This window comes from Pleurodeles waltl, chromosome 3_1 (assembly GCF_031143425.1).
Source record: "Pleurodeles waltl isolate 20211129_DDA chromosome 3_1, aPleWal1.hap1.20221129, whole genome shotgun sequence".
Taxonomy (NCBI): domain Eukaryota; kingdom Metazoa; phylum Chordata; class Amphibia; order Caudata; family Salamandridae; genus Pleurodeles; species Pleurodeles waltl.
This window is the reverse complement of record NC_090440.1, coordinates 571,207,058-571,234,878: the sequence shown is the minus strand read 5'-3', so window position 1 is coordinate 571,234,878 and position 27,821 is coordinate 571,207,058. Positions and strand designations below refer to the sequence as shown.

Genomic DNA, 27,821 nt, shown 5'->3' with positions numbered 1-27,821 from the left:
CATCTGGTGTTTGGTGTCTCTGAACTCACAATTTAAAAATACATATTTTGGTAAAGTTGTTTTTTAAATTGTCAGTTTGAAAATGCCACTTTTAGAAAGTGGGTATTTTCCTGATTAAACCATTCTGTGACTCTGCCTGTTTGTGGATTCCCTGTCTGCGTCAGACTGACAGTTGGGCTGGTGTGAATTCGCTCTAGACAGTGAGAGAAAGGGAGCTGGGGAGTAGCCTGCATATCCTCATGGCCCATCTGAGCTATAGTGGAGGGAGGAGTGAGCACTAACACCTGAATGGGCTGTGCCTGCCCTCACACAATGCAGTCTCCAATCACCTGGTGTGAACCAGGAGCCTGGCCTGGGTAAGGTACGATCTTGTGAACAACAGAGACTTTCCTTTGAAGATTGACAACAAAGGACGAAAGGAGTATATGTAGTGGATCAAAAAACTCACATTTTAAGATTTCTTCAAGGATTCAAGAGGAACCTGTGCCAAGAAGAAGAGCTGAGGAGAAGTGCTGCCCCTACCTGTGGCTGTGCTTTTTTGGGCTATCCTGCAGTTTCTGCTTCTGCTTGTGAAAGGGGACAACAACTGGAATTTGTTGTGCATTCCTGCTTGAGAAGAATCTCCAAGGCCTTGAGTTGAGCTTGCCTCCTGCTGTTGAAGTCTCAAGGCCATCAAAGACTTCTCTCTGCCAGCACCTGGACTCTCTGGTGAGACTCCTGCCCTGCCAAGTGGTACCCCATCCAGTCGCTGGGCCCTTGAAAGGTGAAACTGGCAGAAAAGGACTGAAATCCACGCAAACACTGCTGTGCGGGGAAATTTTCAACACACCTTCTGTAATGCGGCTGATAAACAATGAGCTGCTGGCTTCGCGGATAAAACCGACACTACACCTGCATCGCTGGCTGGGAGATCGATGCAGCGCGGCTGGATAAACAACACACATCACCCACTTACGGAGGCTGATCACAAGGCAAATCCCATGCAGTGCGGTTTTCTGATACCTTGCGACCGGATTTCAAGGTAACATTGCTGGGTGTGAAAAATTGGTACAAAGCCTGCCCTGACCTGAGGTGCCCATCCGGAAATCGACGCATCCCTCCCTTGCAAGAGAGAAAAACGACGCATCGCCGACCCGACCAGAGAAGAAAACAACACATGGCCTCACTTGCAAGTAAGGAATCAACGCATCGCTGACTTTTCTGACACACGCTGGCCCGTGTGGCTTTATTTATGATGCAAACCAGGTACTTTTGTGTAACAAACAGCATTCTCACTGTTTTCTAAGGATTAAGACTCTTATTCTTTTTAAATTCATACTTGTGTATGTTGGATTTTTGTAATTTTGCTCTTGTTTGATTTAGATTAATATTACCTATTTTTCTAAACTGGTGTAGTGTCCATTTTGTAGTGTTTACACTGCATTACTGTGTGTGTTAGTACAAATACTTTACACATTGCTTCTGGGGTTAAGCCTTTCTGCTTGTGCCAAGCTACCAAGGGGGTGAGTGGGGGTTATCCAGGTGTGTTTCTCCTTTACCCTGACTACAGTGAGGGACCCTGCTTGGACAGAGTGCAAACTAACTGCCAAACAGAGACCCCATTTCTAACAATCACTCATTACTGGTTGCTACCATGTTTCGGTCCTGATGATGACCCTTTTTAAAACAATTTTTGTAGGGTTGAAATGTCAACACTAGTGGACTGATGTTAATTATGATACTATCCACATTGTACCTTTAGTCTGACTTGTGTTGTTGAAAATATCTGTATGAACTGCTAGTGTTGTATATATGCTTTGTATACAGCACCATTATTTCACTTACGTCACTATTCACTTTCACTGCACTGTCTTGTTGGAGCATCTATGACATGATGCAATGTGTCTTTTTATGACTATACAGTGAATAACTGTAACTGTATATTCTCAACTCAATTGATGCTTATATCTGATTAGCCATGGACATTTCGGCTTGCATTTGGTCTAAGGAAACCATTGTTTTTTGCATTACTGTTCTGCCCAGATTCCCAGGAATACAGGGTTACCCTATGATATTTTGCGTAGGGTAATTTTGTAGGCACATGTATGTGTGTTGTGCACTCGTACAAAAAAAGTGGGAAGATACATCATAGACCTAGTGTAGGACTTGGCATCATTGGCATGGTCTCCCCTAATTTTTTGCCTCTACTTCCCAGGTTGTTTCTGTGTGCTGGACTCTGTTTTTGCTGTTTTGTTTGCTCTGGACACTTTACCACTGCTGACCAGTGCTAAAGTGTAATTGTTCCATGTATAAATTGTATCTGTACATTGGCTTAGCCATGATTGGCATATTTGATTTACTAGTAAGTCCCTACTAAAGTGCACTTGGGGTGCCCAGGGCCTGTACATCAAATACTACTAGTGGGCCTGCAGCACTGGTTGTGCCACCCACCTTAGTAGCCCTGTAAACATGGCTCAGACCTGCCACTGCAGTGTCTGTGAGTGTATGTTTTAAACTGCCAATTCGACTTGGCAAGTGTACCCACTTGCCAGGCCTAAACCATCTATTTTTTTAACATGTAAGGCACCCCTAAGGTAGGCCATGGGTAGCTCCATGGACAGGGTGCAGTGTATGTTAAAGGTGGAACATGCACTTATGTGTTTTACATGTCCTGACAGTGAAATACTGCCAAATTCGGTTTTCACTGTTGCAAGGCCTATCTCTCTCATAGGATAACATGGGGGGCAGCTTTTAAATATTATTAAAGCGCAGATTCCTTTTGGGAGCAGATAGACATGTGGAGTCTTGCGTCTCTGAACTCACAATTTAAAAAATACATCTTTTAGTGAAGTTGTTTTTTAGATTGTGTGTTTGACAATGCCACTTTTAGAAAGTAGGCATTTTCTCGCTTAAATCATTCTGTGACTCTGCTTGTTTGTGGATTTCCTGTCTGGGTCCGTTTGATAGTTGAGCTGGGTGCACCTCTCCTCCAGACACTGACACAAAGGGAGCTGGGGTGTAGCCTGCATATCCTGATGGGCCATCTGGGCTGAGGGCAGGGAAGGAGTGGTCACTTACACCTGAGAGGGCTGTGTCTGCCCTCACACAATGCAGTCTCCAACCCCCTGGTGTGTGTCTGGGGCCTAGCCTGGGCAAGGCAGGATCTTGAAAACAACAGAGACTTCTCTTTGAAGTAGGCCTACTTCAAAGGCAGAAAGGGGTATAAGAAGAGCACCCAAAACCCCTGAAAATCAGATTACTTCTGGAACCAAGAGGAACCTCTGCCAAGGAGAGGAGCTGGAAGCTGGAGGAGGAGTACTGCCCCTTTGCCTGTGACTGTGCTTTGCTGGGTTGGCCTGCATTAGCATCGCGGGTGGAAGACCAATGCAACGTGGCAAGAGAAACGACACGCAACACCCGCAGCGGCTGCTGTTAACGACGCAAGCCCCAAGCAGCGCAGTTTCTTGACATCGTGCGACTGGTTTTCAATGCAACATCGCTGGGCGCAGAAAATCAACGCTAAGCCTGCTCGGACCCGAGGTGCCCATCTGGATCAACGCATCACTCTCTTGCAGGAGAGAAGATACGCTGCATGCTGACCCGACAGGAGAAGGAACGACACCCGTTCTTGCTTGCGGGTGAGAAATCGACGCATCACTGGCCTTTTTCGACGCACACTCGCCTGTGTGGCTTTATTTTGACGCTACCCAGGTACTTTTGTATGCTAACAATGTTCTCACTGTATTCGAAAGGATTTAAGACTCTTTTGCTTTTTAAATTCATAACTTGACTTGTGTATGTTGGATTTTTGTCATTTTGGACTTGTTTTGTTTAGATAAATATTATCAATTTTTCTAAACCTGTGTTGTGCCATTTTGTAGTGTTTTCACTGAGGTACTGTGTGTCATGGTACAATTACTTTACACATTGCTTCTGAAGGTAAGCCTGCCTGCTCATGTCAAGCTACCAAGGAGGTGAGCGGGGGTTAACTGAGGGTGATTCTCCTTTACCCTGATTAGAGTGAGGGTCCTTGCTTGGATAGGGGTAACCTGACTGCCAGCCAAAGACCCCATTACTAACACCTCGTTGCTTTGTTTACTCTTTAGCCATGCTGTACAGCATTGGTGATCCTGTACAGCAGTGCTAAAACTCATCGTCAAAGCCAATAGGTCTCAAAAGGGAGACATTGATTTTGCAAATGCTTGTTGACACAGTCATGAAGCGATGCAGTGGATACTGTTGTTTTGCATAGGTGTCCTGGGTCTAGGGCACTATTGTATTCAAACTGAATAACCAAGGTGTTGGCACTTGCTTTTAAATTTACCTCCTCAAGTGTTATATTGCTTATGGCCCAGGACAGTGTTCTATAGGCTATTTGTAACAAATTCTACTGATTTTGATTAGGCTTTGATCAGCAAGATTATTCATGAAGATGTGCCTTTACCTGCATAAGCCACACCTCTTGTAAAGATTTCTTACCTCAATCCTTACCTTTTTCATTTCACTTAAAGCATTATGTTTGATGTTCTGAACTTAACAATTTCTAGTAGTACAGGTGCATACATTCTCAGGTTATTTTGTCCTCCTGATACAGTTACACATTATCATAGGTTTAATACTGCAGGTGGGGTCATTGGGTAGACAAGTCACAACCTACTATGATAAAAACCTCATTGAATAGTCACAAAGTTCTTTGTAGGCTAGAAAATCTGAATTCCAGTTAGAGCTATCCACAGAGATACTCACCCAGTTAAGTATTTTTGATTGGAAACAAGATTTGCTAGTAGTTTGAGACGTGTTTGTGCCAACAGAGCAGCCTTTTTTCATTATTTTAGTAGGTGCTAGTATTCAAGCTTCATCTAAGGGTACTTGAGGTTCTCCCATTTATCCTCTATACACACTGTCCTGCTTCATACCCTTTAAAGGGGGCCATCCGGTGAGTGATATCACAGTACATCTTAAAACCCCAGCAGACATCATCAAACAATCCATCATTCTAGAAGGCCTGCTATTTATGAATATCAGCAATACAGGACTGAGTAAAGAAAATTGTATTATTTTTCTCTACATTTTATAGTTCCTTTAAGTCTAATTTGTATCAGGATACCACACAGGACTAGGTTCTTAAGGCCCTACACGTGGTAATGGGATTGAGAAGAGTCATCAAAGACCTGAGGAAAAAAGTGAAAGTCTTACATTGACATTTCTTCATTAGTCGGGCATCAAAGACTAGTGCTAAAAAGGATGGAAGCTGTTCTTGTGCAACAAATGCGTAGTCACATCTCAATGATAAGAAGAAAGTGTTTTTCCACATGAAGAGTAATACAGCAGCATCTTTCAGAACAAGCTCACACCTCTCCAGCCCAAGTCCTTCTGCCCCATGATTCTCCTGCATTACCCTTTGGAATGTAGTTATGTATCATTCTGGTTCCAACCTGGAACCAGTATGAGAAACCCACAACACATCCCCCTTCTTTATTAAAACAACATGTTATAGCATTTAGCAACAATATAGAAACAAAGAACATACCAAACAAGGTGCATACACCAAAAAGAATCAGTAATAAACAATAATAAAACTAATAAATCAAAGAGCAAGTAAAATAAAATATTGCCCTGAATATAAACAATAAAACTAATAATCAAACCACAAGTAAAATCAAACATTGCCTAGTACATAATCGTCCAACCAATGGGAGGTCTTTTAATCTGTTCATCACTGTCTCCACCATTTCTAAACTCCAAGCTTCCAGTATGAATACTATGAACTCTGATATCCACTTGCATTTTTTACAGAACTGAAATTCATCTCTCCTCCCAATACAATCAGCTCTCTCCCTATTATTCATAACTTCAGAGTTAACCTGATCAGCTACTTCTCCGCAATGAGCATACACCAGACTATCATCACTTACCAAAAACCCTTCACTCAAATGGTCAGACACAAGTTTCTGTAGATCTTTCTGACTACTACTCCATGGGCCATATGTACGAACACATTTTCCCATAGACACAGAATGGGTAAAACCCTTTGCTACATCTGGCCCCATATGTCATTTGAACCCAGAACCACTCTAACAAGATTCCAAACTTTGCCACTGCTTAATCTAATGGCATTCAGTAAACCTTCCACCACTTTCTCTGGGTCATAAAATCAAATTTCACCTTTAGTTACAAAATCTGATATTTTTAATTTGTACTCAGTCACAGCTTTGGTACCTCTCTTAGTATAATAATGTAATTCATTTTTTTCTATGGTCCTCACTATGTTTTATCCCTGGTAGCTTCTACAGACCATTGCTCCACACCAGTGCAGTACAACCACTTGGATAATACTTGGTTCTGGGATTCCTATCTCTCGGGACAACAAAAGGAGACAAACCAGTGCATTCACTAATGGTTACTCTGGAAGCCCAAACCTGTTTTACCAATCTAAATCTCCCATTCTGTGTTACTATAATAGCTCCTTTAATCATGTGGTTAAACATCTCAAGCATGCAATTTCCACCTGGGTTATACAGTGAAGTACTTTTGTGTTTCTCCCCAGTTATGCCAAAATACTGCTTAACCTTTGAATATACAAATTGTACCCCATGGTGACTCATGATGATTACAAAATATGTTCAAAATATGTTCACAAACAAAGACTTGGTCCAAAAACTCCAAAACAGAGCCAATATCAGCCCTGCTACTAATGTTACCAATAGCCAATGTGAAAATAAATAAATTGGAACCGATATATTCTTGTGATGAATACCCACAGGACCAACAATATTAACAGCAATTGCTTCCCAAGGATGTTTGGGTATAAGGGCCATGGGAGGTCTCAACATCTGTAAAGACCTTTCAGCCATGGAACAATTAGGACACTCTATAACAAAACTTTCAATGGCTATAGCCATTCAAGACCAGCAGAAAATGTGCTTTACTAATGATTTTGTTCTAATTATACAAAAATTCTCCTCACTTCCTATACTAATGATCATATCTAATAGGGTATGCAGAAGTATTGCTCTGTCACCTCTTACAACTGTGCCATTGTCAAGAGTCAATTTGGATCTGACTTCCCAAAAAGGTCTAATTAACTCATCTATACATTCCTTCTTAGGCCATCCACCACACACATATGTCACAACATCAAAGAAGGTATTATACATCCTGTATTCAGCCTTCCATCCTTCACCTTTAAGGATGTACTACAATCATGCACTAAAACTACCTGTAACTCATTCTACCTGTCATCTACACGCTCTTCCATCTATCATTCTTGACAAAAACAATGCTATTACATTTTCCTTTCCTGGGACATAAGCAATTTTGTATTCATATTTTTGCATCTGCATTGATAGCCTAGCTATCCAAATGGAAGCACTTACAGTACCCTCTGATGTTAACATTCTAACCAAGGGTTTTGTGATCAAAACGGATAGTAAATTGCTTCCCCCAAATAAAGGTTCTAAAGTGGTTCATATCCTATACACAAGCTAATGTTTTCAGCTCAATAATGGAATAGTTATCTTCCACAGGGGATAACGATTATCATGCATAAGCAATAATGTATTCCTTACCATTTTCATTTATCTGGGACACAGCAGCTCTGAGCCATTTACTGCTACTATCTGTGGAGATGACGCTGGCTGCATTTGGGTCAAAACAATTCAGAGCTGACACATATGCAATAGCAGCTTTTATGCCACGAAAATCTTAGACTTTAATACCTGCCTAATGTAATAGGACGTTCCAGCAAACTTCGGTATGAATTGTGCAAAATATCCCACTAAACCCAGGAAGTCTCCGACGTCGTCTATGGTCAATAGCACTATCCAAAGGTGGCTATTTAAGTCACAATTCTCTCAGCAAATTTACACTTAGAAAATTCCACTTTCATTCCTTTTGATTCCAATATACCTAGTACCTTTGACAATCTGTTATCACGTTCTTTATTGCCTCGCCTGAATACTAAAATATCATCTTGGAAGAACTTTGCGCCCTTCACCTTCCAAACAACTCAAACATTAAGCGTTGAAATACATCTTCAGCTGATTCTAGGTCAAACAGCATACACTTGAACTGGCAACAACCATGAGGGGTGATGAATGCCACAAGTTTCATTGACTCAGAAGTCAGTGAAATTTGGTGATATATTGCAGATATGCCAAAGGTGGAAAACCATTTGGCCCCCTTGATATACGTTACTATGTCATTTATTTTCAGTACAGAAATCCACTGATGGCAATTTTTCTGATAAGGTGGCATAAATCGTCACACAAACTGATCTTGCCATTGCTCCGTCTAGCTACTACCAGTGCAGAAATCCAGTATGATGCTTCAGCTGGTTCCATTACTCCCAATGCAACCAGTTTCTCTAATTCTCTAGAAACCTCCTCTCTTACTATCATAGCAATGTTCCTCAGTTTGTGTACTTTGGGAGTTGCATCAGTTTTCAAAATAATCCTATGTTCAAATCCCTTAAGGTTCCTCAATGTGTTGCTGAAAATCTTAGGAAACTTACTCAGCATGTCATTATCCACATTAATTCCATCAACTCCTCTGTTCATACCAACCCAAAACTGGAGGTCATTTTTTAGCAACATACAATTTCCCCTGAGTACTTCTATTTATAAACTTGAAAACGAAGCGGAAACCCACCATAGCAATACGTTCACCACTATAACCTTCAGGATAAATGTCAATTTCTACAATTTATCTCTTATCTTCTACACATTTTTTTTATTTACCCAATTCTTCATTGATGATGCTATATGGTGAAACTGAGGCCCTCAATACTAGTCTGGTGGTCCATGGACCACCAGACTTGTGGTGGTGGTCGGACTGCCGCCACAGTGATGGTCCGATCGCCACATTACGACCATAGCAGAACCGCCAAGATCTGACCACCGGCACCGCCATATTACAAGTCGCCGACGGCCTCGCAGTGCTGGCGGTCTTAATCTGCCAGGGCAGCGCTGCAAGCAGCGCTACCCTCGGGGTTACGAGACCCGTGTCCGCCAACCTTTGCTTGGCTGTTGGACCGCCATGCAAAGGCTGGTGGAAAGCAAGTGTCATGGGCAGTGCAGGGCAGTGAAATGCGCGACGGGTGCTGTCGCACCTAACATACCGCCACATTGCCGCTGGCTCAATTATGAGCCGGCGTCATTGTTAAGGCCCTGTTTCCCACTGGGCTGGCCCAGGGGAAACTCATAATAGGGCCAGCGGGTGGAAGACTGAGGTGGCAGTCTTACATCTGAATGAGTTTGGCGATCGGCCTCCACCGACCGCCAAACTCGTAATGAGGGCCTGAGTCTGCAAACATCCAATGCACTGGTTTATTTCTAACTGAATCCTCATTTATATTCAAAATCAATTTGCTATCAATACTTAGCCACACCTCTCATGGTCCTGGTCCAAATTTCCCCTTTCTTCCTCGTTCATCTCACCACCTATACACTTAATGCAGTCCTTCCTTCTCCTGCATTAATTAGCAAAGTGTCTAACACTGCCACAGTAACTGCACTTTTGGTTGGCAGCTGGACAGTTCTTGCTGTAAGTCATATGTTCCTTACTGTCACAACAATAGCACCTCGCTTGTTCCTTAAGCCTCTACTTACCTTTAGTAGGATTCACAAGTCTTACTGTCCACTCTATTATAAAGATTGCTAATAGTTTCACATTATTTTTCCTCCAGTTCTGAATCCACCGCACACTTTCCTGAGATCTCTGTTTTACGTGCTATTGCTAATACATCATCTAAAGGAGAATTCCCATTTACTGACAAGCATTCATGAGTAACAGGATTGCTAGCATGCATCTCTAATCAAATTCTCCTGAAGAACTCAGAATTTGCAATCTATTGCCAATTTTTTGTTCTGACACATATTTATCTAGTGTCTCAATTTTTCCTTGCTTGTTTTGGAAGAACTTATACCTAGTAATTTCAATGCGAAGTTCAGGTGCAAAGTTTGTCTTCCAGGTCAAGTATGACATTAAATACATTCACCCACCCCCTCAGCTTCGTTATTCAGAATCTGTGAATACATTTTCAATACTTGGGAATGTAAAAAATAATGTTATTTTCCTTTGCAGACATGTTGGATTCATCCGGAGTTGCTACCTTTAAAAAAAAAACCCTTTCACTCATCCCATTTTTGGACAGGGTCAGGTGCAGATCTGGAAGGCAAAAATGCTTGAGGAGGACAGATGGTCAAGTTTTGTGTGCTCATTGTATGTTAAAGGAAGTGTTCAGTGTCTAATCTTCACAAAGTTATTGGACTACTCTACAGTCCACACTTCACCTTTAACTCAAAAGTATTGAGACCTGAAAACACAATGTAATGATAATACACCCAGTGCCAATGGCACTCCTTCATGTAAAACTGTCTTAACTAGTTTGCGCCACAATGCATAGTACTCATATGAAGGAGGCTAAATGGAGACTATTCCTACAGGACGTGTAAAATGCCTCATGGCGTAGCCAAACACACAAAACATAATAACTGAATAAATGCTGCTGTAAATCTTAATGCCCTGTAAATGTTAATGTGCTCAATATCCCTCTAATGGTGCGGGAAGGTCAGGATACTTCCAGCCATCTTGCAGGGTCATTAAACAGGTAGTGACTCCCCCAAGATGGTATGCTAGGTCACGCAACGTGACCCCCGAATGATGACATAATCCACATGCATCAATGCCAGTCATAGGTTAAGGGAGAAAATGGACACGTCAGCTCATGCTGCCACCAACACACCAGAATGAAGAAGAAGATGAATGCATACCCTGTTCAAAAGGTACCTCACATCTGCAACATCACTGGATGAACTGTTCCAACAGCTCCCGCAGATGCACCCCATGACCACGTACCTTGAAAAAGTAAAAAATAAAAACTTCCTAGATGATCCAGTGTTCCTCGCTCACGATGTATCATCCTTACACCCAAAAATGAAGGTAATGAATAACAGCATGCAACTCCTTGAATCACACGTAGGTTACCCTTAATGCAGATTGTTGCCAAATTGTTGTGAACAATTATGTAATCATACCACATAAGAAGAAAATAATAATTTCACCTGAAGAGTAATGGAACCTCACCTAGCAGACCAAGCTCACACCTCTCCAGCACAACTCTCCTGCATAGCCCTTTGGAATGTTATACATCAGTCTGGTCGCACCCTGGAACCATGTAGACACCCACCACAGCAGTTCCTTCCTTGACCACAGACAGGATGTTTTCAAAATGACTAACGTAGCGGTTGCGTGCTTAGGTAGTGTCTGAGTTTGAACCTTGCTGAAATTGGTCATGAAATTAACCAATAACATGCAGGGAGAGATAGAAATGAGACCTAGCATGGCCTTTGTTGCCCATTGAAATCATTAAACAAAAACTCATATCCTCAAGACCATGCCTTAAGAAGTGTGCAAATGAATGTGGCAGCAAATGCATCAGTGCAAAATAAGTGGTCATACTGACTTTACAGTGCGAACATTTCTCAAATTAATGTAATAACTTCAGCGCACAAAAAACTTCACAATAACACCCACAATGTTATCTCTCTGAAACCCAGATAGGAGTTTATTCCAAACCTGAAAAACTCTGCGAGTGAGTGTTCACCTTCTGTGAAAATGTTGTATTTTACAGAGGAACAGTCGGCCTTCTTCCCTAAAGGAAACTTGTGTAAACTATCCCCCAAAATAATCTGAACACACATTCTGAAGTGCTATTTCGTGAGGTCACCTCTCCTCAACCTTTTAATAAATGATTACGTATTATAGAATTATAACATTATATACATATTCTTGATGCAGAGAGAAAGAAATACATGTACAATCGAAACTACAATAAATTGCAGAATTGATGCTGAGCTCTGTAGGTCACCAGAGTATGAAGGTGCAGCACGGAAAATTATTACTACAGTGTAGATGAGGTCAGTGGGATATTAGTGCTAATGTGTCCAGAGTGTGCATGAAGTATGAAGTGACGGTATTAGGCCAAGCTCCTTGTTCAACAGGACTGTGTCCGGCTGATTTGCGGAACTGAAAGACAGCTACTGAAATGCTTGGCAAAAACGTGTGCGGGCTATTCTCAGACGTAATTGTAACCTGTTCATTACTATTACTGAAGGTGATGTCCCAAAGAGAAGGCAGTATTTAATCAAACATTCTCTTACCCCCCAAAAATGATGGAATACAAAGTCTAAAACTGCTGCAGCTGAGCTGACAGAACATTCCACTTTCTCAGCCGTGGCATGGAAAATGTGCGAAATGGTCTGTCCTGCGTCTAGGCTGAAAACAAATGATTCAGACGTGGGCCTGGGTACATGGACGTCATTTAGGAGTCGCCAGGGGTCGCAGGCATGCCCCTTGCGACTCCTAAAACTGCCTTTGCGATCCCCTGCCCGCAGAGGTGGCGACGTCCGTGCCTGGAAACCAGCACTTATTAAAAAATATGCTTTTAAATGTATGTTGTGTGCGTGTTTGCAGGTGGGTGTGTGTGTTTACGTGAGAGAGTGTATGTAGGTGTGAGTATGTGTGTGATGGGTGCACCATGTCACTTCCACTACTCCTAGCATTTTGATGAATTGACATTAATATCTGTGAGGAGGTCAACAAGGTGGCATTACTATTTGCACAGATCACAGCACATGATTGTTGACAGCATTGTCAAAATATTCCCTGAATCAGGTAAGCTCTTTAACACACATGCCCATGCAATCTGTGCTGCTGTTATGCACACACCCAAAAGCAGTGTGCTGTGCAAATAAGAAACTACAGGTAATTTACCAAGGTTTTGTGCATCTGCTGGTGTGGTACCAGTCCTCGTAATGAGAAGCAAATCCGTGCACCAATTTACATACCATTGCAAGCCAATGGATACAATTCCACAACATCACGCAACTTCCTGCGCATCCCTTAATAAATAACCTACCTACATGTGGTTTGCATTTCACGTGACAAAAATATATCTGCCACAATCATTTGATGTCTACCTTAATATGAGCATACTTCTAATTTGTTTCTGTAGCAGTATTTAAACCAGCGCTCTATTGTGAATTCCATCAGCTGTTCTACTTTCTGATCAATCATGTAATTTTCTTCAAAACTGAATTTAAAGTTATATAAAAGTATATGAATGAAATAAGACAGCATACTCACCATTTGATTTCAACAAAACTATGCTGGATCACATGGTCAACTGGGAGTCTTGGAGATGCTATAAGCTTTATCAGAGGATCACTTGTCAGTGCGCTTTACATCATTTTAGCTGCTAGTCTTCAGAATATCTTCAGAATCCTATAAATAAATAAAAACAATACTTGGATTTCTTATTATATTAACTGGTTGACTGTCATCTAATTTTACAGTTACATTATACAGTTAAGGTTCTTGTTATTAAAGTCTTTTGTAATAAGCACAGGTCAACCAAATGCTCTTCACCAGAAAGAATGTCATTAGAAAACATACCATCACTTTGCATGATTTGAAAGAAACGGTGTCATGTAGGAATGGAGTCTATGCTACTGAGATTCCAATCCTGCCCTGGCCCATGAGATGGAGAATGAACTGATGATATGCCATTTGTTAGTAATTTGATGGCAGATTGACTCAAATACACAACATGCAAGGGTGGTTAGTGAAGAGGCACCACCAGGAGTTTAGGATCATTCCAGACCACTGCATAGAAACATTCTTCTAACTGTGGTAATAAAAAAGCAGAATGGGGGTGGCATGGTCATCCGTTTTTTGTGAAATATGCCAAGTTGAACATTTCTGATAAGTGAGAAAGTATGGTTTGGACAGGTCATGGAGCTATTTGGAATTAAAGCTCCAACAACTCTTTCAACAGTTAGCACAATGTAGGCACTTTAATGATCAGTGCTTGGGTGTTTCAGGGACGATTCATGGAGGTGTGTAAGAGCATGTAAAAGAGTACTCCTGTAGTAATACTTTCCATACCCATAAATGTTTTTATGAATTAGCCCTTTACAGGTTTATAAATTCCTGCATTTTAGATAATCCAGTAAGACAATGCTAGTGAACAGTCCTCCTCGGTAAAATCGAACAGCCTGGACATGTTGGCTGTCTGATGTGTAGAGATACAGGATGGGGTTGAATACTGGTCCCTAAAATGGATTTCCTCGAGCTTGAATAATACACATTTGAGAAACTGGTGTTGGCTACTTGGCAATGGCACTTATTTCTTTAACCAGAGTACATTAATATTAGAATCATGGAAATATAATTAGGTGTAGTTCCTATTTTTGAATACATGTCAGATAAATTGTAAAAAATAGCAGACACCTGATCATGTAAAAGGTAAATGAGGATGCAAGTGAACCTATGTCTTAAGTATGGGCCTGGACATTGATTGTGAACTTCAGGTGAGGTATTCTAGAACAGGATTTTCCAATGATTAGCTCATGAACCTACTAGTGGTGCTCCATCTACCTATTAGTAACTCCCTTATGGGTAGCCCAAACTAGAAAATGAAAAGATTTTTTAAAGTTGAATTCGGTATATTTCCAAAATTGAAAAGGGTTAATTTAAAAGTGCAATCTGTGTACTTTCAGAACAGAGAAGTTCATGTTTGCAGAAAAATTACATTTAAGCCTGATATTTATGTCAGTGTTATATTGGTCGTATTACTGATTGTTTATTAGGTGCCACGGGCATTGTGTATTTAACTGCTATAACATATAGAAGCCTTCAACATTTATAATGATAAAGATTTGTTACATTGCTAGTTGCATTGCCGGTGCATGGAGTTGATCACGGCTAGTAATCTTCATGCAGTGGTCACTTCTGGAATCTAGTCTGAAGTGGTCACTACTGCCACACTGATCATTTGTGTTAGTGGCTCAGGGTGATTTTTATTGAACATATTATTTTAGAAAGGTTTGGAGATCCCTGTTCTAGAAGCCTGAAATGCAGTCATTACAGGCATTCTATACTAACCCCTTCTGCTATGCTTCTTTAGAGTTGCAAAATAGGGACTCTGTCAAGAGCATACTATTACTCATCTTGAGACTCATTACAAAGTGGACAGCACTGGCTCGGTGGACGAACAATGGCTACATAGCAGCACTTAAATGAAGGCGTCCTTTCAAATAGCAACCATAACTTTCCAGGGCTTGCCCAGTGAAATCCAGTAAAAAGTGGTCTCCCTGGCTAAAGAGACATACTGGTGAGGGGAGGGGAAATGGAGTCCTGTGAGATTCCACATCACCTTTGTGTGTCTTAGCACGCCTGTGTATGTCTGCAATGGTGGCTCCAATTAAAATGTTATTCAGATGATTTTCCTGATACGTCACCTGCATGTTTGTATCATTTACAGGGCGATTGCCTTTTTACCAGGGTTACTAGTTATTCGTCATGATGTAAAACATATACAAGTGATGCATAGACTTATCTGGGATCTCATTATTTCCTTATTTACGTCACTGTGCATAGCTGCCGTTGTCCGATTCCAATTAATGAGCACACCTTGAAAAGAAAAGCAGGCAACGAAATAACATTGGAGATTCTGCTCAGGCTTTCAGTAATGTCACAAACGATCTATTTTCGGTCGTTTCGCCTCCTTGGGCATTCTCCCCCGCACAGCCTTGTAAATGACCTGTCCACCCAATTCTTTCAAGAATTGAGTCATGGCATCCTCATTCAGTTTTCGTGGGCATGTTGAATATGTCTCACTCCCTTAATATGACGGCAGCACACTCATCACATTTCCATAGAAACAGAAGCGCCCATGGTCTGAGCAAGTAGCTTCTGTGTCCAGCATGAACACAAACCATGTCAAGCTGAAGCTTCAGTGCATGAATGTGCACGGCGCAACCAAGCCTTCATTCTACATGATATCCATCCAAATGCATCGAACCAATCCCAGGCAGTCCTGCTACAGCTGCACACTGCTTGCACCTTCCACCTGACAAACGTTATTGTGATCAGCGATTAAGGCATATCATAACCGATGGTGCTACTGGCAGCATGTCTGTTTTTAAAGAAGGCAAAAAATTAGATGCAGGAAAAAGTCACATTTATTGGACGAGATGGTCGAGAGCCGGGAGGAGATTGAGGGTCAAAGTGTGCCTGGAAAAGAAGCATCCATAAAAAGAGGTTTTAAACGTTAAAAGTAAGCCTTAAATTAATTGAACTCATAATTGTTGTTCAAGACATGTATAAATGTTGTCAATCAGCAATAAAGTGTGACTTAACTTTTCTAAGAAAATTAACAACATTTGAGGCCCTGCCTGTCTCAAAATATTCTGACAATTGTCAGGAAATTGTCCACTCAAACGGAGTGAAGATGGGTGCCTCATTCGATGGGACACGCCACACACGAGTCAGCATGCGGCAGGGCTCCTAGGTTAGGTGGATGAAAGGGAAGCAGAGGTAGGAAGAGGTCGAAGAGTGAGTTGCAAAGGGGGAAATACCATTAGGGGGGGAGGAATGTAGATGTACAGACACAAGATGGCACACACAGGACAAAAGGGAGAGAAGAAGAAGTCCCCAGCCGGAGGGGGTGGGGGTTTCGGAAGAACAAGGGGAGCCAAAGATTCAGGTGTGAAGGAACTATGGCTGCTTGGACAACTGTAGCTTGAGTGATGAAGGCCTCTTCTGTCTGCACATTATGGGGCTCATTACTATTTCAGCGGATGGAAAAGGCCGCCCGCAGAAGTCCCACGGTCAGGTTGCCACCACTGCGGCTGACTTTCCAAGGGCCCCATTCCGAGTTTCCCACTGGGCCTGCGGTAAAGAGCCCACAACATTGATGCTGGCTCATAATTGGGCCGGCGGCAATGCTGTGGTGCGTAGGGTGCACCAGCACCTGTCGTGCTTTTCATTGTCTGCAATGGGCCCCTGCACCCCATCTCTGCCAGCCTATACATGGCGGTGCTACTGCCATGTAATTGCTGGCGGAGAAGGGACTAATAATCCTCAGGGCAGCGCTGCTTGCAGTGCTGCCCTGGCAGATTAGGACCGCCAGCCCCGCCAGCACCTCCAGGGAAGGAGAAGTGGTAGTGCTGGCGGTCCGACCATGGTGCAATTGCCATAGTAATGTGGCTGTCTGACCGCCACATTGGCAGCGGACCAACCGCCACCGTGGCTCTGGCGACCTCCAGAGTCGTAACGAGGGCCCATGTATCTACACTATACCATAAGCCATATATGTCACCCTCTTGTGTGCTGACAAAAAAGTTCCCCTGCTTGGGACCTGAACAGTTGGTACAAACACACCCAACACATTGGGTGCATCTCCTGCTGCACAGCGTTTATTACAACAGCTTCCATTCACTCACAGTTTACTTAGTGCATTCATTTATCTGTACCTGTGTATTAAATCATTGTGTCTCTTTTGGAATTTAAGTCATTAAACCCCCAATTCATCTCAGGTTGTGCCTTTCATCTTGGGACAATGATGGTCAATATAAGTGCACATCCTTAAAACATAAACAAACAAAAGGAATAGGAGGATATGAGGATATGAGGCATGGCCACAGACCAAGTAAAATAATACTTCACTTGTGTGGGTGCCCAAAGCCGAGTCAGCCTAAAGATGTATTTAAAAAAAAACTGTCCTTATCAACTCGCTGTGATATCCCCTCAATGTCTACATGTTTTTGTCCCTTCCCTGTCGCAGGGACCTCAGCCACCCACATAAGTGAGGTATTATTTTTATCAGAAAATTGAGAGGAATGCCGGGTGGTAGGGAATCTGTGCTGTGCGGTGATTCTACAGAGAAAAGTGAGATAAAAGGTTTTTTTTAGCTAAATTTAAGGTTTGCACGGGATTCTGGGTAAGAAAACGTTGGTGGAACAATGCAGGCTACACCTCCCTGGACTCCACCGGGTGTCTAGTTTTAAAAAATGTCTGGGTTTGGTAAGTTTCCCTAGATCACCGCCGTACCGGTGACCAAAAACGCAGGTGTCCCCTCTTGCAAAAATAAGTTGTTTTGTAATAGATAATTTTGATGTGTCCACATTGTATTTTGGGACGTTTCCTGTTGGGGGCATTAGGCCTACCCACACAAGTGAGGTACCATTTTTATTGGGAAACTTGGGGGAAAGCTGGTGGAAGGAAGTTTGTGGCTCCCCTCAGATTCCTGAAGTTTGCAGCACAGAAATGTGAGGAAAAAGTGTTTTTGTTTGGCCCCATTTTGACGTTTGCAAAAGATTCTGGGAAACAGAACCCAGTGAGAGCTCCACAAGTCACCCATCCTGGATTCCCATAGGTGTCTACTTTCCAAAAATGTAAGGTTTGGTAGGTTTTCCTAGGTTTTTCTAGGTGCCGGCTGAGCTAGAGGCCAAAATCCACAGCTAGGCACTTTGCAAAAAACACATCCGTTTTCATTGGGAAAATGTGATGTGTTCGCGTTGTGTTTTAAGGCATTTCCTATCGCGGGCACTAGGCCTACCCACACAAGTGAGGCCCAATTTTATCGGAAGACTTGGGGAAATGCTGGGTGTAAGGAAGTGTGTGGCTCTCCTCAGATTCCAGAACTTTGCAGAACCAAAATGTGAGTAAAAAGTGTTTTTAGGCCAATTTTGAGGTTTGAAAAGGATTCTGGGTGACAGATCCCAGTGAGAGCCCCACAAGGCACCCCATCCTGGTTTCCCCTATGGAACCACTTTCCAAAAATGTACAGGTTTGATAGGTTTCCCTAAGTGCCGGCTGAGGTAGAGGCCAAAATCCACAGCTAGGCACTTTGCAAAAAAAACATCCGTTTTCTTTAGGAAAATGTGATGTGTCCATGTTGTGTTTGGGGCATTTCCTGTCGTAGGCATTAGGCCTACCCCCACAAATGAAGTTCCATTTTTATCAGGAGACTTGGGGGAATGCTGGGTGTGAGGACATTTGTGGATCCCTTCAGATTCCAGAACTTTGCAGCTCCGAAATGTGAGGACAAAGTGTTTTTAGCCCAATTTTGAGCTTTGCAAATAATTCTGGATGACAGAACCCAGTGACAGTCCCACAACTCATACCATCCTGGATTCCCCTAGGTGTCTACTTTTTATTTTACAAATGTACAGGTTTGATAGGTGTCTAGGTGACAGCTGAGCTAGAGGACAAAATACAAAGCTAGGCACTTTGCAAAAAACACATCTGTTTTCTTTGGGAAAATGTGACGTGTCCATGTTGTGTTTTTGGGGCATTTCCTGTCACCGGAACTAGGCCTACCCGCACAAGTGAGGTACCATTTTTAATAAGAGACTTGGGGGAATACTGGGTGAAAGAAAGTTGCGGCTCCCCTCAGATTCAAGAACTTTGCATCATCGAAATGTGAGGAAAAGGGTTTTTAGGTCAATTTTGAGGTTTGCAAAGGATTCTGGGTGACAGAACCCAGTGAGAGCCCCACAAGTCACCACATACTCGATTCCCCTAGGTGTCTACTTTTAAAAAATGTACAGGTTTGGCAGGTTTACCTAGGTGCCGGCTGAGCTAGAGGCCAAAATCCACAGCTAGCCACTTTGCAAAAAACACATCCATTTTCATCGGGAACACGTGATGTGTCCATGTTGTGTTTTGGGGCATTTCCTGATTGTGGTCTCTATGCCTACCCACACAGGTGAGGTTTCATTTGTATCGGGAGACTTGGGGAAACACAGACTAGAAGAACACGTGTTATTTCCAATTGTCTTTCTCTACATTGTTGCCTTCAAAGTGTAAGACAGTGTGCAAGAAAGAAGTCATTTTGAGAAGTGCCCTGTAATTCACATTCTAGTATGGGGACTTCCGAATTCAGAGATGTGCAAATAACCACTGCTTCTAAACTCCTTATCTTGTGCCCATTTCGTAAATACATAGGTTTCCTTGATACCTATTTTTCACTCTTTCTATTTTACCAAATGATTTGCTGTACACCCGGTATACAACAAAAACCCATTGCAAGGTGCAGCTCATTTCTTGCCTCTGAGTACCTTGGCTTCTTGATGAACCTACAAGCCCTATATATCTCCGTAACCAGAAGAGTCCAGCAGACAAAAAGGCATAGTGTTTTAAAAAATCTGACATAGCTGCAAAAAGTTACAGAAGAAAACATAGACAGAAATTGCTGTTTTTTTGGAATAAAGTTCAATATCTTTTTATTCCAACTGTTACTTTCTATAGGAAAACCTTGAAGGATCTACACAAATGACCTCTTGCTGAGTTTAGTATTTTATTTACTTTTCAGAAATGTTTAGCTGTTCAGGATCCACCATTGGTTTCACACCCATTCCAGTCACTAACTGGAAGGAGGCTGAAAGCACAAATAATAGTAAACATGGGGTATGTCCCAGTAAAAAGCCAAAACTGTGTTGAAAAATGTGTTTTTTTTATCAAGTCTCCCTATTCCTGAAAGCTGTGAAGATGGTGATTTTTGCACCACAAGGCCTTTGTTGATGCCACTTGCAGGTGAAAAACCCAGATGCTTTCTTCTGCAGCACCCTTTTCCCATTTTTCTTTAAAAAACAATTTTTTGCTGTATTTCTTGGTCTCCTCGAGGGGAACTCACAAACTATGGGTACCTTTAGGGCCCCCAGAATGTTAAAAAAAGGACACAATTTGGCGTGGATAGCGTATGTGGACAAAACGTTATGAGAGCCTAAGCGCGAACTACCCCAAATAGCCAAAAAAAGGCTTGGCACAGGAGGAGGAAAAGGCCTGGCAGCAAAGGGGTTAAAGGAAAACAGAATGGGTTTTTTAAAAAACAAAAGTTTCACAAACTTTTTTTAGGAGTAAGCAGTGGTACCATGACCACAGCCTACTTGTCTTTTTTTTTGACATTCACAAAGAAGAACGGGCCCATTTTGGACCCCTTCCTGTTTGTAAATGGGTTACTATTATCTTTGTGTAGTTAGTAAAATATTAATGTTTTGCGAGTTGATTTCAGTTGCAGAACATCAATATATACTATAAGGAAAAAGTATTTGGAAAGGATATCTCAAGTGCACCCTTTCCAAATACCTATTTGGTATGGTTTCCTAAACACATTTAACTATTCAGAAACCTTTTCCAAATTGTTGAATGGGCTGAGTACAGTTGCCAAAGGTGGTTTCACATTCGCAAAACCTGCAATTTACGGAAACAGAGTGTTTGCTAATTTAAATCCTTTGTACATCTGGCCCTAAGGAGCAGATTTACAAAACCATTTTCCATTCACAAACTTTGCGATTGGCAAAATCAGAAGGTTTGCAACCACAATTTTTCTTTACCACGTACTGAACCTATTTTATAATTTGGTAAGGCCTTTCTGAATCACAAAATCGGTTTAAATACTCATTCTGAATCACAAACAGGAGGGGGCATGAAAGGGGTAATTCATAGTGGGATGTATTGATGGTTTGCAGCTGCACTTGTGGTTGCAAACCAACTGAAATGTTAACTCCTCAAAAGCGGTGGTAATAGATTTGCTAAGGGGAGGCTGTTCCCGTTGGACAGTTCACCCTTTGTGAATCATGTTGCATGTTGGCTGGCAACTGCCTACTCCCACTAATGTATTTCCAAACTGCATTTCCCAAAGCATTTCGAGTTATTTAAAAAATATGAGCTGCTCTAATAACACTTTCTCATTTAGGAATGCAAACAGAGAGGTGGTGGTCTGCTGTTCCTTGCAGGCCACCATCCTGGGTCTGTAGCCAATCCATGTGTCACAAATAGTGACATGCTTAGCTATCATTCATTAGAATTAGACAGGTCATTCTACAACTCCCTGCAACTGGAGATTTTGTAATGCGGCTTTATTAGTGAATAGGTACAACACAAAATTAAAGACTGGTTGCAAAGGTAAATGCACAACCGGAAACAACTTTTTGCAATCAGATTGTTTGTACATTTGACCGTATAATCAGAAATTACCTGAGCTGGACATTTGCACAACCCTAAATCGATCCAATAGATGTCAAGGGGGCTTATATTTAAAGTACTGAAAGACCTGAACTCTGGATCTAACTTGGTGAGCTGTGTATCTCTTTTTCCAAAAGCCAGCATAAAAAGTGCTAAAAGTTTAGTTAGCAGACTGTAGGATTACCGAGAGATAAACTGAGCAGAGATTCCCCGGATCTTTTTTCTGCAGCAAGTCAAAACGCTGACATATATCACAAGAAAATAAATCAGCAGATAAGAGAAGAGACCAGAAAGGAGGCATGCACACCATCACGCTGCAGGCACACGACCTACTGACATACAGTAATTGGCTGTGACAGTGGGAATTCTCTGTTACATGATCGTCTGTCAGTCACAAGGCAGACCATTCATCGCCCAAACCGAGAATACCGTAACATCATTTTGTTAATTTCATGAGTAAAATATATGTAAAAGCTTGCTATCTGCCTGGGGGATATGTTCTCATAATCTCACACATTGCTCTCAGACAAAACGTATGAATTCCCAATTCTCATTACAAGGCTTGTAAAGTCAACAAATTGCTACCAAATCAACGCTAAGAGTAACTTCTCAAAGTCACTAGATTATCAAGTTTTCTTCTTGGTCATGTCTTTTGAATACGTAATTATAATGGATTTTGGCAGTAAATATGGCCCTCATAACGACTTCGGCGGTCTTGTCAAAAGACCGGCGAAGCCGCAGGCGCCACAATACAGCCAGTGCTTGCGGTATGCGTGGCACCATATTTTGACTTTTCTGCTGGGCCAGCGAAAAATCACATCAACATTGAAGCAGGCTTGTAATAGAGCAGACGGCAATGTTGATGTCCAGCGGGTGCAGCAGCACCCGTCGCGCATTTCACTGCCCGTAAATTGGGCAGTGAAATGCGCAATGGGGCTGTGCCTGGGGTTTACCACCATGGACAGGCTGGCGGTTGGGGACTCATAATCCCCAGGGCAGCGCTGCCCTGGTGGATTATGACCGCCCGGTCATAATAATGCCCCACGGTCATAATACGTAGGTGGAACACCACCAGCCTGTTGTTGGTACTACCGCCAGAGTTCCACCATCCGCCGGGGTCATAATGGCCCCCTATATATTTTTATTTTCAACAATGAGTTCCCATGCTGCCAAAAAGATTGCATTCCACATATGCAACGACACATCTTGGGTAAAGTCAGTTACATGTTAGTATCTAACTTGTGACTGACTTTATCCCAACACTAACAATTTTTCATAAGCTAGCCGGGCAGGTTAATGATTTTTCCCAGCTAGTCAGGCTCTCCGTGGTTAGACAAACGCCTTTTGATGAACCTTTCCCCATTCATATAGGCTATTGAGAGTTGTTGGACTTTTTTGCTTATGCAGGGTCATCCCAGTCTTTTTGCATCCTGTCTCCTATTTTTTCTGACCTGTTGCTGTTGGTTTTTGAACTATGAGCACTTTACCACTGCTAACCAGTGTAAATTGTAATGTTGATTGGTTTATTCATGATTGGCATATTTGATTTACTAGTAAGTCCCTAGTAAGGTGCACTAGAGGTGCCAGGGCCTGTAAATGACATGCTACTAGTGGGCCTTCAGCACTGGTTGTGCCACCCACATAAGTAGCTCTGTATGTCTCAGACCTGCCACTGCAGTGTCTGTGTGTGCAGTTTTAACTGTAAATTCGACTTGGCAAGTGTACCCACTTGCCAGGCCCAAACCTTCCCTTTTCTTACATGTAAGGCACCCCTAGGGTAGGCCTGTTGGACTTTTTGCCTTACGCAGGGTCATCCCCAGTCTTTTTACCTCCTTCCTCCTGGTTTTTCTGACCTCTCGCTGTTGGCTCTAGGACTCTGAGCACTTTATCACTGCTGACCAGTGCTAAAGTGCAGGTGCTCTCCCATCTAAAGTTGGTATGATTGGCTTATACCTAATTGGCATATTTAATTTACCTATTAGTCCCTTCTACAGTGGTATCTCTATACCTAGGGCCTGTAAATTAAATACTACTAGTGGGCCTGCAGCGCTGCTTGCGCCACCCACTGAATTAGACTTTCAAACCTGTCTCAGGCCTACTAGCACAGGGTGTGTGTGCGCAGTTTTCTGCCACAGGGACCTGGCATCTAAATTTACTTGCCAGGCCCAGAACTCCCCTTTTACTACATGTAAGTCACCCCTAAGGTACGCCTTAGCTAGCCCTATGGACAGGGTGCCATGTATGTAGAAAAGCAGGACATGTGCCATATTGCATGGCCTGTCCTAGTAGTGACAAACAGCCTAACTTGGTGTCTCACTGCTGTGAGTGCTGCCTTCTCATAGGATTGCATTAGAAATGCCCTGCCTTATGTGTAAGGGGTATTGTCTGATTTATGAGGGGTAGCGTAGGCGTGTTTGGTATGGTTGTGATGGTGATAATAAATGCAGCTTACTGGTGTGGGTGTATTTTTTATTACTATCACAGAAATGCCACTTCTAGAAAGTTCACATTTATCTGTGCTTATTACTCTGGTGTTTTGCAGCTTGACTCCAATCCACGTCTGGGCAGAGTGACAGTTGGGGCTTTGTGCATACTTTTCAGACAGCCTGTACACAGGGAGGGTGGAGGTGTCACAGAGGTGCATCTGCATACTGAATAGTCTTCCTGGGCTGAGAGAAGGGAGAGGCGGGGCACACCTGCCTTTGTAAAGACTGTGCCCTGGCCTCACACAATAGGGTCGTTAACCCCCCACTGATGTTTGGAGCCTGTGCAGAAAGGAGAGAGGGGGCACTCCCAGAACCAGTTGTAACTGACAGGAACCTCCTCTCCCTACCATTGTAAAACACTGTAAGAACTGACTATAAGTACAGGGGAATTTTCCCCACAATTTGGAGACTCTTGGAATCATCTTGGAACTGGACACCAAAGGCTGAAAGGACTCACCAGGAACCGCCATGGACTGCTGCTGCTGTGCTGACCTGTGACCTGCCTGGTCACTGTGAAGGACTTGCCACTTGCTGCCTTTCCCTTGTGCTGGCCTGTAGCTGGGCCCTCCACCTGAGGACCTTGTCTTAAGATTCTGCTCCCCAGGGGCAGGGTGCTGTGGCCCCTGACCCCTGCATCCATTTCTTCACGAGGGGTGCTTCTCCGTGGTTGCTGCTGCCATAGCGCTGATTGCAACACGCTTATGGAGCCTTGGGAGCTCGTAGGCTCCTTGCTGCATTGTGCCCCTTTAAATAAGATCACCACAGCGGGCCGGGAAGCGGGAAGAACACTCGCGCACCGCATCGGGTGCAGGCGAGTGTCTGCTCGGGCCCCAGGAGGGGTCTGATCTTCTTGTGGCTTCACGACAGGACTAGGCGAAGGTGCGGGGAGTGCTCCCTTCCCCCTGGCTTCTGCGTTAGGAGCAGGACGCTCCTTTTCTGCTGTTAGGTAAAACGGGCATTATTGTGGCCCCCCCCTTGGTGGAAGGGCCAATGGAGGCCCGTGGGGGGCCCCCATAGATCGCAGGTCCCGGGGGGTGCTGTCATTACACCGGAGGGGGTGCGTGGTGCCCTCCTCCTGCCCTAAGTTGTTTTTTGCTGGCTTTGGCCCCCCTCGTGAGGGCCAGTTGAGGCCCTGGGGGACCCCCAGTAATCACGGTCCCCAGAGGGGCCTGTCTATAAAAGAGAGGAGGTGCATGTCGCCCTCCTCTGACCCCAGAGTATGAGGGAGGCCCCCATTTTGCGCATAGGAGCGCCGGGGCCCCATTGTTCGCCTTCTAGGCACTGGAGGTGCCTTCATCCAACCAGGTACTGTTTAAAGGACCAATATAGTTGCAATCCAAAGTTCTTTCTACAGACTTTTGTTTGATTCATATATTACCTACCTGTGTTTGATGTTTTTACATATGTGTATGCAAATGTTCCTTTTATGGACATGCTTGCTAATATGTTTTTCTAACTTGCCATATGTTTTCTAATGTTCCTACAATGGGCATTTTATGATATTCTTATGACAAGTGCTGTGATGTAATAACGTGTTTTCCTGACTACTGCTTATGTTGCAGAATACTGAGTAACCTGTGTGTTATGTGTGACTACTGCTAGGTTTGCAGAGTAACTAATGTGTAACGTTCTGACAACTGCTAAGGTAGCAGGATAGTACTGATATGTGATGTTTGGTCTGATAATTGCGTTGTGTACAATACAGTATATTTTCATATAATCTGGTGTTGTCTTTTCTTTGTGGTGGGGATATTGCATCACATGTGTTGTGTGTGTTGTGCAAACGCTTTACACATTGCCTCCGGGTTAAGCCTGACTGCTCGTGCCAAGCTACCAAGGGGGTGAGCAGGGGTTATCTTGGACGTGTAACTCCCTTCCCCTGACTAAAGTGGGTAAGTGCTGCCTGGCTTAGGTGCATACCCTAGCCATCCAGAAACCCCATTTCTAACTAGGCCCTAGGTAGCCCCAAGGGCAGGGTGCAGTGTATGGTTAAGGTAGGACATATAGTAGTGTGTTTTATATGTCCTGACTGTGAAATATTGCTAAATTAGTTTTTCACCGTTGCAAGGCCTGTCGCTCTCATAGGTTAACATGGGGGCTACCTTTAAATCTGATTAAAGTGTGGATTCACTTTGGGAGCAGATGGACATGTGGAGTTTGGGGTCTCTGAACTCACAATTTAAAAATACATCTTTTAGTAAAGTTGACTTTAAGATTGTGCGTTTGAAAATGGCACTTTTAGAAAGTGAGCATTTTCTTGCTTATATCATTTCTGTGACTCTGCCTGTTTGTGGATTCCCTGTCTGGGTCAGTTTGACAGTTGGGCTGGTTGCACCTCACACTAGACAGTGACACAAAAGGAGCTGGTATGTAGTCTGCATTTCCTGATGAGCCATCTGTGCTAGGAGGGAGGGGAAGTGTGGTCACTTACACCTGAAAGGGCTGTGCCTGTCCTCACACAATGCAGTCTCCTACTCCCTGGTGAGTGTCTGGTGCCTGGCCTGGGCAATGCAGGATTTCACATTCAAAAGAGACTTTACTTTGAAGTAGGCCTACTTCAAAGGGGAAATCGGGTATAAGAAGGGCACCCAAAACCACAGACTTTAGATCACTTTTGTACAGCAAGAGGAACCTCTGCCTGGAGAAGAGCTGAAGAGCTGAGGAAAAGTGCTGCCTTGCCTGTGACTGTGCTTTGTGGAGCTATCCTGCAGTTGCTGCTTCTGCCAGAGTAAGAGGGCAAAGACTGGACTTTGTGTGCCTTCCATCTTGTGAAGAAATCTCCAAGGGCTTGATTTAGAGCTTGCCTCCTGGTGTTTGAAGTCTCAGGGACAGCAAAGACTTCTCTCTGCCAGCACCTAGAGTCTCTGGAGAGACTCCTGCTCTGACAAGTGGTGCCCTATTCCAGTCCCTGGGCCCTTGAAAGGAAAGCTGGTGGAAATCCAAGGAAATCGACTTCGGATGACTTCGGACTGACGCCGCTGCTGAATCCGGTGACACCGCCTGCAACCGACTCCGTGATCTTCGCTGGAACGCGATGACCTTTGCAGGCCCGACGGTGCTGTAGCCCCGCGGAAGTCGCGGCACCACGTCATGACCGACGCCGTGCGCAGATTCAATGTTTCACACAGACGCTGCGAACTCCAACTTCACTCATCGACTTGTTTTCACTCTTCACCAAAGGTACTGTACTTGGGGGTCTACGCGACTCCGTGTCCGGCGCCGCTGGTGTTGGCTTGTTGGGAACGACTCCGTCACGACGCCGTGTTAACACCTCATCGAAGCATTTACGCCGCCCGCCATGCGGTCACCGGCATTTGGCCGCTCCGCGGTCAAAAGACCGCGGAGGCCATTCTGGCTTTCCCGCTGGGCCGGCGGGCGCCCGCCAAGGGAGCACCCGCCGGCCCAGCAGGAAAGGCCCTGCAACATGGAAGCCGGCTCCGAATGGAGCCGGCGGTGTTGCAGGGGTGCGACGGGTGCAGTTGCACCCGTCGCGATTTTCACTGTCTGCTAAGCAGACAGTGAAAATCTTGCTGGGGCCCCGTT

At 43.6% G+C, this 27,821-nt stretch overlaps 1 protein-coding gene across 1 annotated transcript in view; it reads right to left on the bottom strand.

The window, feature by feature from the left end:
* PTPN5 (protein tyrosine phosphatase non-receptor type 5) overlaps window positions 1–27,821 on the bottom strand; it is a 556,863-nt gene that overhangs the window by 399,256 nt on the left and 129,786 nt on the right. The window contains exon 2 of the mRNA XM_069223005.1: window positions 13,126–13,263. The gene's annotated coding sequence lies outside the window, so the exon portion shown is untranslated. The remainder of the gene's footprint in view (window positions 1–13,125; window positions 13,264–27,821) is intronic.